The sequence below is a fragment of the Dipodomys spectabilis genome, unplaced genomic scaffold, assembly GCF_019054845.1.
Source record: "Dipodomys spectabilis isolate Male_0828 unplaced genomic scaffold, ASM1905484v1 ptg000228l, whole genome shotgun sequence".
In the NCBI taxonomy this organism is placed as follows: domain Eukaryota; kingdom Metazoa; phylum Chordata; class Mammalia; order Rodentia; family Heteromyidae; genus Dipodomys; species Dipodomys spectabilis.
This window is the reverse complement of record NW_024870905.1, coordinates 2,710,143-2,718,501: the sequence shown is the minus strand read 5'-3', so window position 1 is coordinate 2,718,501 and position 8,359 is coordinate 2,710,143.

Here is an 8,359-nt window from a genome sequence, read left to right as displayed (position 1 = left end):
AAGGGGAAACAAAGGAGGAGGTAACAATGTTTGATAAGAAATGTACTCATTACTTGCTCATGTAATTGTGAACCCTTTGTATGGCATTTTCACAGTAAAAAGAAAAATAAATAAATAAAAAAGATAGACGAGAAAAAAAATTACTGAGACAATACATAGGCTCTGAATTATAGCCCCAAGCCCAGCATACATGTGGAAATAAAAAAGATCGAAATTAAAATATGTGTTGGAAAATCCAACTAAATTTTCAAAATGAGCATGAGTTTTTGTTTCATGTGTGTAATCCTAGATACAAAGATAGATAAAAATCTGAGGGTTATGGTGTCTCATCATCAAATCACCAGCAAAACAAACAAACAAGAAAACAGAAGTGAAGCTGTGATTGGAGGTGTAAAGCACCAGTCTTGAGTGAGAAAGCTGTGAAACAGTGCCCTGGCGCAGAGATCCAGCCTCAGGATCACAAAAATAGTCATAAGAAGAGAATCTGGTGCTGGTGACTCATTCCTGTAATTCTAAAACATCAGGAGGCAGAAATATGGGAATCCAGTATAAAGGCCAATCCAAGCAGAATAGTCCAGAAGGCAGTTGTTTGTGGGCCATCCTGGGGCTAGTACTGTACTACTCCCAGGTTTCTGGCTGTTAATTGGAGGTAAGGATCTTAGACTTTCCTTCTCAACATGGCTTTGAACCATGAAGGTCAGACCACAGCTTCCTGAAACTGTCCAGGGATTGCATGAGTTCCTGCTCCAGGAGCAGCACAAACAAAACAATGAAATTAATAAATGTAAAGAAGGGTAGAAGAAGAGAAGAACCAATAACCGAGGCTTCAATGAGACAAACAGCCAATCACTGATGGCTCATAACTCTAATTCTAGTTACAAAGGAAGCTAAAATCTGAGGATAATATTTAAAGGCCAGACCACGTAGGAAAGTTCATAAGACATGTGTGTGTGTGTGTGTGTGTGTGTGTGTGTGTGTGTGTGTATGTCTGTGTGTGAGACCTGTTGCTTGAACTTGTACTGTTTTGCTTAAGGCTCTACTAATCTCAGCTTTTCAGTGGTTATAATTGGAGGTATCATGGACTTTCCTGCCCATGCTGGTACAAAGTTTGATCCTCAGATTGCTTCCTCATGAATCAGGTCTGGCTCTACATGATAATCATTTCTAGTTAATCATCAAAACAGAAAGAAAACAGGAATTGAGCTGTAGTTCTCCTGGCAAAACTGGGAAAATATTTCCGGGACAGCACCCAGACCCTGAGTTCAAGCCACAGGACAAACACAGAAGAAATAAAAGGAGAACAGAAGTACAAAAGGAAGAGTCAGTGAGAGTAGTTGAAATGAATCAAACATTTGTTGTTCACACATGTTATACGAGTTAGTCAGGAGGATGAAATCTAAGGATCACGGTTCATGACCAGCTCAGGCAGGAAAGTCTATGAGACACATATATCTAATTTGCACCAAAAATAAGTTACAAGCTGTGCTTTGGTTCATGCGGTTGAGTGGTAGTCTTAAACAGAAAGCTTGGGACAGCACCTAAGTCCTAAGTTGAAATCCTAGACACACATTTCAAAAACAAAAACAGAAAACAAAACCAGAAACAAAAAAGCAGAAACTAAAAATGATGGGTAAAGAGAAACATAAAGTTTCAAAATGACAATGGGTTTTGGTTCATGTTTATTCCTAGTTATTCACTTTCAAAAAGACACTTACAAAAGAAAGAAAAAAGACCACAAATTATAAAATATGGGAGAAAGCGAAATTATAATTTCAAAATGAGCCATGGGTTTTTGGTTTATGTGTGTATTCCTAGCTACTAAGAATGTTGAAATTGAGGATGATAGCTGAAAGCCAGCCTGGGCAGGGCAGTGACTGAAATTTTTATCTCTAAGTACCCAGTAAAAGCTGGAAATGAAGGTGTGATAGTAGTTGTAAAGTACTGAAATTCCATGAAAAACCTGGGAAACAATTCCCAATTCAGCCCTAAGTCGACCAAAAACAAAACTGAAAGAAGAAAAGAAATTACCATTTGAAATTTAAGCCTGGGACTGGTGGTTCTTGCTTATTATTTTAGCTATTCAGGAGGCTGAAATCTGAAGTTACCAGTTAAAAGCCAGTCCAAAGAGGAAAGTCTATGGGGCTTTTTATATGTGTGTGCCAACCTTGTGCTTGAATTCATGTAGGAGCACTACCACTTCCAAAGTCTTGGTATTTAGTTGATGAAAATAGTCTCATGGACTTTCCTACCAAGGATGACTTCAACTACAATCCTCAGATTTCAGCCTCCTATGTCTTGCTGGGCTTTACATGAGACTCTTATCTCCAATTAACCACCAAAAGGAAGAAAAATAAAACCTGGTGTTTGAACTGTAGCTCCAATGGCAGAAATGAGAAAATATATTCTGGGACAGCATCCAGACCTTGATATACACCAACACACACACAAAGTATAAAATAAATAAATGTAGAGAAGGTAGGATAAGAAAAAGACAATTTCAGAGATTAAAATGAGCTAAGCGTAGGTGGCACACACCTCTGATGGTAGCCACTTGGGAGATTAAAATCTGAGGATCACATTTGAAAGCCAGCCCTGGTAGAATTCATGGACTCAAATCTAAGTAGCTACTTAAAACAAAACAAAAAGTAATAGCCACAAGTTATGTGGTGGTTCGTGTCTTAGTGTTCTAATCTTGAATAAAATCTTCTGGGCCAGCACTTGATTTTTAGACCCAGGACCAGTATACAAAAGGAAATAAAAATACAAATAAAAAGGTATAAGAATGGCGAAGAATGTGGCTTAGTAACAGAGTGCTTGCCTACCATGTTTGAATCCCTGGGTTTGTTTCCTCAGTACCTCATAAATAAAAAAGAATGAAAGTGGCACTGTGGAGCAAGTAGTAGAGTTCTCACCTTGAGTAACAAGTTCAGGGACAGTGCTCAAGCTCTGAATTCAAGCCTCAGCATTATGAAAAAGAATAAAAATGTTGTGAGAAAATCCAGTTAAAGTTTCAAAATGAACAATGCATGAAATTTTGGTCAATATGTGTAATCCTAGTGAGTCAGAAGGCTGAAATCTGAAGGTTGTTGTTCATAGCCAGCCTGGACAGGGAAGTGCATAAGTCTGCAACTAACCAGCAAAAAACGCCAGAAATAAAACTGTGGTTGTAGTTGTAAAGCAACAGCCTTGAATGAAAAGCCAATTGAAACCATGCCCTGGCTCAGAGATCCAGCCTCAGCATCACAATAAGAAAATTAAATGGTTGGAAGTAGAGAACCCAGGACTCTTGGTTCATGTCTGTTATTCTAGAAATGCAGGAGGCTGAAATATAAGATCTTATGTAAAGGCACACCCAATCAAGAAATTCCAGGAGACTGTTTTGTGTGTGGTGGCCACACTGGGGATAGGTTTTTGTTGATTGATTGGAGATAAGAATTTCATGGATTTTCCTGTCCAGGCTACTTTCAAACCATGATGGCCAAATTTCAGCCTCCTGAGTCAGGCCAATACTTGCATGAGTTCAAGCTCCAGGACCAACACAAACAAAAAGAATGAAATAAATGAAAAGAAGGGTGGAAGAAGACAAGAAAGACCAAGTAACAGAAGTTTCATTGGGGACTCATATTTGTAATTCTAGCTACTTAGGCTAAAATTTGAGGATACTGTTTAAAGCTCAGCTCAAGTATAGGTGTTCATAAGACGTGTGTCTGTGTGTGTGTGTGTGTGTGTGTGTGTGTGTGTGTGTGTGTGTGTGTGTGTTTGGCAGTCCTGGTGCTTGAACTTGCACTATTTTGCTCAATAATCTACAACTCCAGATTTTAGTGGTTCATTGGAGAAAAGAGTGTCATGGACTCTCCTCAATTTTCAGCCTCCTGAATCTGGCTTAGCTATACATGATTCTTTTCTCTCCAATTAACCTCCCCACAAAAGCCAAATGTTGTGGTTGGTCCCATGTATGCCCTGAGACAACATCTGAGCTTCAATTTCCACTCCCAGGAAAAGTAAAAAAGAAAAAAATGAAAAAAAGGTGGAAGCAAGCACATATTAATGTTTTAAAGTGACCCAAATGTTGATGGTTATATGTGTAATCCTTTTTACACAAGAGGCTGACAACTGACAATTGCAGAGTCAAGTCAGTCTAGGAAGGAACATGCTTGAGATTCTTATCCCCAGCTACACAGCACAAAGCCTTGAGCTGTGGCTGAGGTGGTAAAGCACCAATCTTGAATGTAAAAGCTAAGATATAGGCCCCAGAGACAGAGGTCAAGCCACAGGACCCATAAAATTTTCAAAGGAGAGAGGATGAAGATAGGCTGAAATCTGAGAATCATTGTTCAAAGCTACCCCATGCAAGAAAGTCCATGAGGCTTTCTCTGTGTATGCATCTGTGTGCTATGTTTGGCTTGAAATTATGCTGTTTTGTTCAAGGATAGAGCTTTACCACTCCCAGTTTTTCAGTGATTAACTGGAGTTAAGAGTCTCATGGGATTTCCTGCCTTGGTTGGCTTTAAACCGTGATCCTCAGATTTCAGCCAACTGATTCATGCTGGGCTTTGCATAAGACTCATCTCCTATTAACTACCAAGAGTTAAAAAAAAAAACCTGGAGTTGAGGTGTGGCCCAAGATGCAAACTGGGCAGTCACATTCTAGTACAGCACCCAGAGTTTTAGTTCAAGCACAAACACAAAACAAATATTGCCACAAGCTATACTTTGGCTTATGTGCAAAGCCACTACTCTTGAAGAAAAAGCTCTGGCATTGCATCCGGGCCCTGAAATATAGCCCCAGGACAAAAACATATACAAAAGTAAAAAAAAAAAAAACAAGGAAAATTTTAACAAGATAAAGTGGAAAAAATATTAATATTTTAAAATGACCAATGGGTTTGTGGTTCATGTGTGTAATTGGAGCATCTCAGGAAGCTGAAATCTGAGGATCACGGTTTGAAGCCAGACTATCCAGAAAAGTACATTAGAAACTAATGTCAAATAAACAAAAAAAGCTAGAAGTGAAGCTGTGGTTGAATTTGTAAAACATCGTCCTTGAGTCAAAAAGCTAAGAAACAGAAGGGCACTGCTGCCTCTACACTGTAATCTCAGGAGGCTGAGATATGAAGACCATGGTTCAAATCCAGCCTGGTCAGGAAAGTTCATGAGACTGTTGTACTCCAATTAACCACCAGATAACCTGAAGTGGCTCTGTAGGTCAACTGGTAGAGCATTTGCCTTAAGTTGAAGACCACAAAGACACCACCCATTCCGAGTGTTCAATCCCTACCCCCATTCAAAACAACTAAGGAACAGCAATGTGGCCCAAAGAACAGGTCTACTGGACAAAATAAAATGTACTGAGGTTGAAGGCAAGAAAAAGCTGGTTAAAAATATTAAAATAAGATGGGCACCAGTGGCTCATGCCTGTAATCCTAGCTACTCAGGAGGCTGAGATCTGAGGATCACAATTCCAAGCCAGCCCAGACAGGAAATTCTGTGAAACTCTTATCTCCAATAAAGCACCATAAAAGTGAAAGTGGTTCTATGGCTCAAGTGGTAGACTGTTTGCCTTGAGCTGAAGAGCACAGAGACAGCACCTAACCCAGAATTTAAGCCCCATGAATGACCAAAAAAATTAAAATGTCTGCGGTTGAGTGTTCATGCCTTTAAATCCTAGCTACCCAGGAGGCTGAAATCTAAGAGTTGTAGTTCAAATCCAACCCAAGCAAGCAAGTCCATGAGACTTGTTAATGTAATTACAATACTAGGGCTTGAACTTGCCCTGTTTTACACAAGGCTAGATACCGTTCTACTACCCGCAGCTTTTTGGTGATTAATTGGAGATAAGAATCTCAGACTTTGCTGCTCAGACTGGCTTCAAATCAAGATCAGATTTCAGCCTCCTTAGTTGTGCTGGGATTTGCATGAGACTTTTCAAAAGAATGAAGCTGGAAGTTTATCTGTGGCTCAATTGGCAGAACTAAGAAAAATCTCTGAGACAGTGGCTAGTCCTTACATGCAGAAAAAAAAAACATAAAAATTTTCTTTTTCTTAATTTTTATTTTTTAGTGTGAACATACTATACAGAGTGGTTACAATTACGTGGGCAAGATAATGAGTACATTTCTTATCAAGCATTGTAGTCTCCTCCTTTGTTTCCGCTTCCTATCCCTTCCCATCCTCTCCCACTCCCCCACCCAATCCTCCCTGCTACCCCCGTTCCCCCGCACCAAAGTTGTAAAGTTCATTTTTCGATGTAACGACTTGTACATCTCATTGTTGCAATGGGTCCACCTGTATCCCTATTTAAACGATTTGTTTTTCCCCTTCCCCTCCACAAATTATACCAACATCAAATACAGTGAAAGCAGGAGTTATACTGTGGGGGAGGGACATACAAAGCAACAAAGAAATAATCTTATAAATGTGTTAGAAACAATCGCATAAAAAAAAAAAAAACATTTGAATACCTTCGGGTTCATTTCCCTAACATTTTCAAAAGTAAATAATAGTAGTTGTATAATATAGAAAATAATCAAAAACCATGTTTAATATGATACAAAGGAAAACTATGTTTCTTTTTAAATGTAGCAAATGAGAACATAGTATAAAGTTTCAAAATGACATGCTGAGAGTAAGGGAAAAAGGAAAAATTTAAAAATTCATGTAAATATTAAATACAAGTTGACATGACCAAAATATAATGTGATCAGAAACTTATCTCTCAGTTATCTATCACTTGCAATTACTTACAAATAATTGTCCCTGCAGTTTCAGCAGTAACCATGGAAATTTAGACATGACCTCTCTATGCAGCCTAGACTGTGTAAGGGTCTTCCTGTTTTAGCCTCTTGAATTAGATCTGCAGGCATTGCCCTCATTTTAATATATGAGGTTTCCTTTAAAATTTAAAATTAATATTAAAATAATGGATTGTCTGTAAAGCATGACTAAACATCAGAGATCCACCAGAGATCCTCTGAGGGATACAATCAAAATATTAGAAAAGCACCTACCACTCAAGGTAGGTAACAGAAAGATGATTTAGCATTTTTTGGATGTGCTGGGGATGAACGCAGGGCCTCATGCTTGTTAGGCAAGTATAAAATTCAGTGACATTAGTTATATGCACACCATTACCTCTATTTGTGAACTATCTTGTTGATACTGATGGAATCCACACAATCATTGAGTAATAATCACCCCAATGACCTGCCCCAGAAATTTTAATCTTCCATTTTCTCTTATAAAATGGTTTGGTAAATGTTTCACATAAATAGTAGATTATTTTTTGTGTCCATCCGTGACAGATATATATTAAATGCAGCATTTTTGTGGATGGCATAATCCATTAATGCTTACCTCATATTTTGTAAACCTGTATATCTGATAGACACTCCAGGTAATTCCAGCTTCTGACTAATGTGAACTTTGCTGTTATTATTGGCATATGAGCTATTAGTTTTTTCTTTTCAGTTCTTTGGATTATGCAATGAGCAATGGAATTGCTGGGTAATGTGGTAATGCTATGTTATGTTTGAAGAATGGGTCATATTGTACCATAATTGCTATATCACTTTTCATCATCACAGAAATGTACAAATGGTCAATAAAATGTATTTCAAATGTATTTCAAATGTATTTCAAACCTTCCACAGATGTGCCCTAAAAAATCATTTTTTTTTACTTTTTACTTGCTTTTATTTAGGCCATGCAGGCCTGGACCTATGTAGCATTGTCTAGAGCTGAAGTGAGAACAATACCAAATGCCACTGACCTAGCCTCCAAAAACATTTAATCTAGTAGCCATTTTTCCTAGAGATAAAATTTAGTGATTATATGCATTTTTACTCTTCTAAAATAAGGTTTTGAATTTTAAAATGACTTATATATATGTAACACCTCTGTGTACCTTCTTTTTATTAAGAAGAAAAATTATATTTACAAGAAATATAAAAGGACAAAAAAGCTTCTCAGCAGGAAAATACATTACAATCACAGTCTGATTCTGACCCAAGCACATACAATACAACACAAAAAATAATACAATAAGAGCTCATCTAAAGTAAAATGAAGAGTAAGGCCAGGCGCAGAGGTCAAGTGGTAGAGCACTAGGTTGCCTAGCACCAGCCTCTGAATCAAAACCGCAGTACTTCCAAGGGATAAAATAAAGTATTAAAGTTAAGGAAACATGCAGATAAAATATGATGGACAACAAAGAAGGACACAACTGTAATCAAAACACTTGGGAGATTAAGCAGTAGAATTATGAAGTGAAGATCACACTTGGCTACATAATGAGACTACATCTTAAATAACATAGAATAAAATAAATCAAACAAAAATTTTAATGACTAGGGTGTAGTTG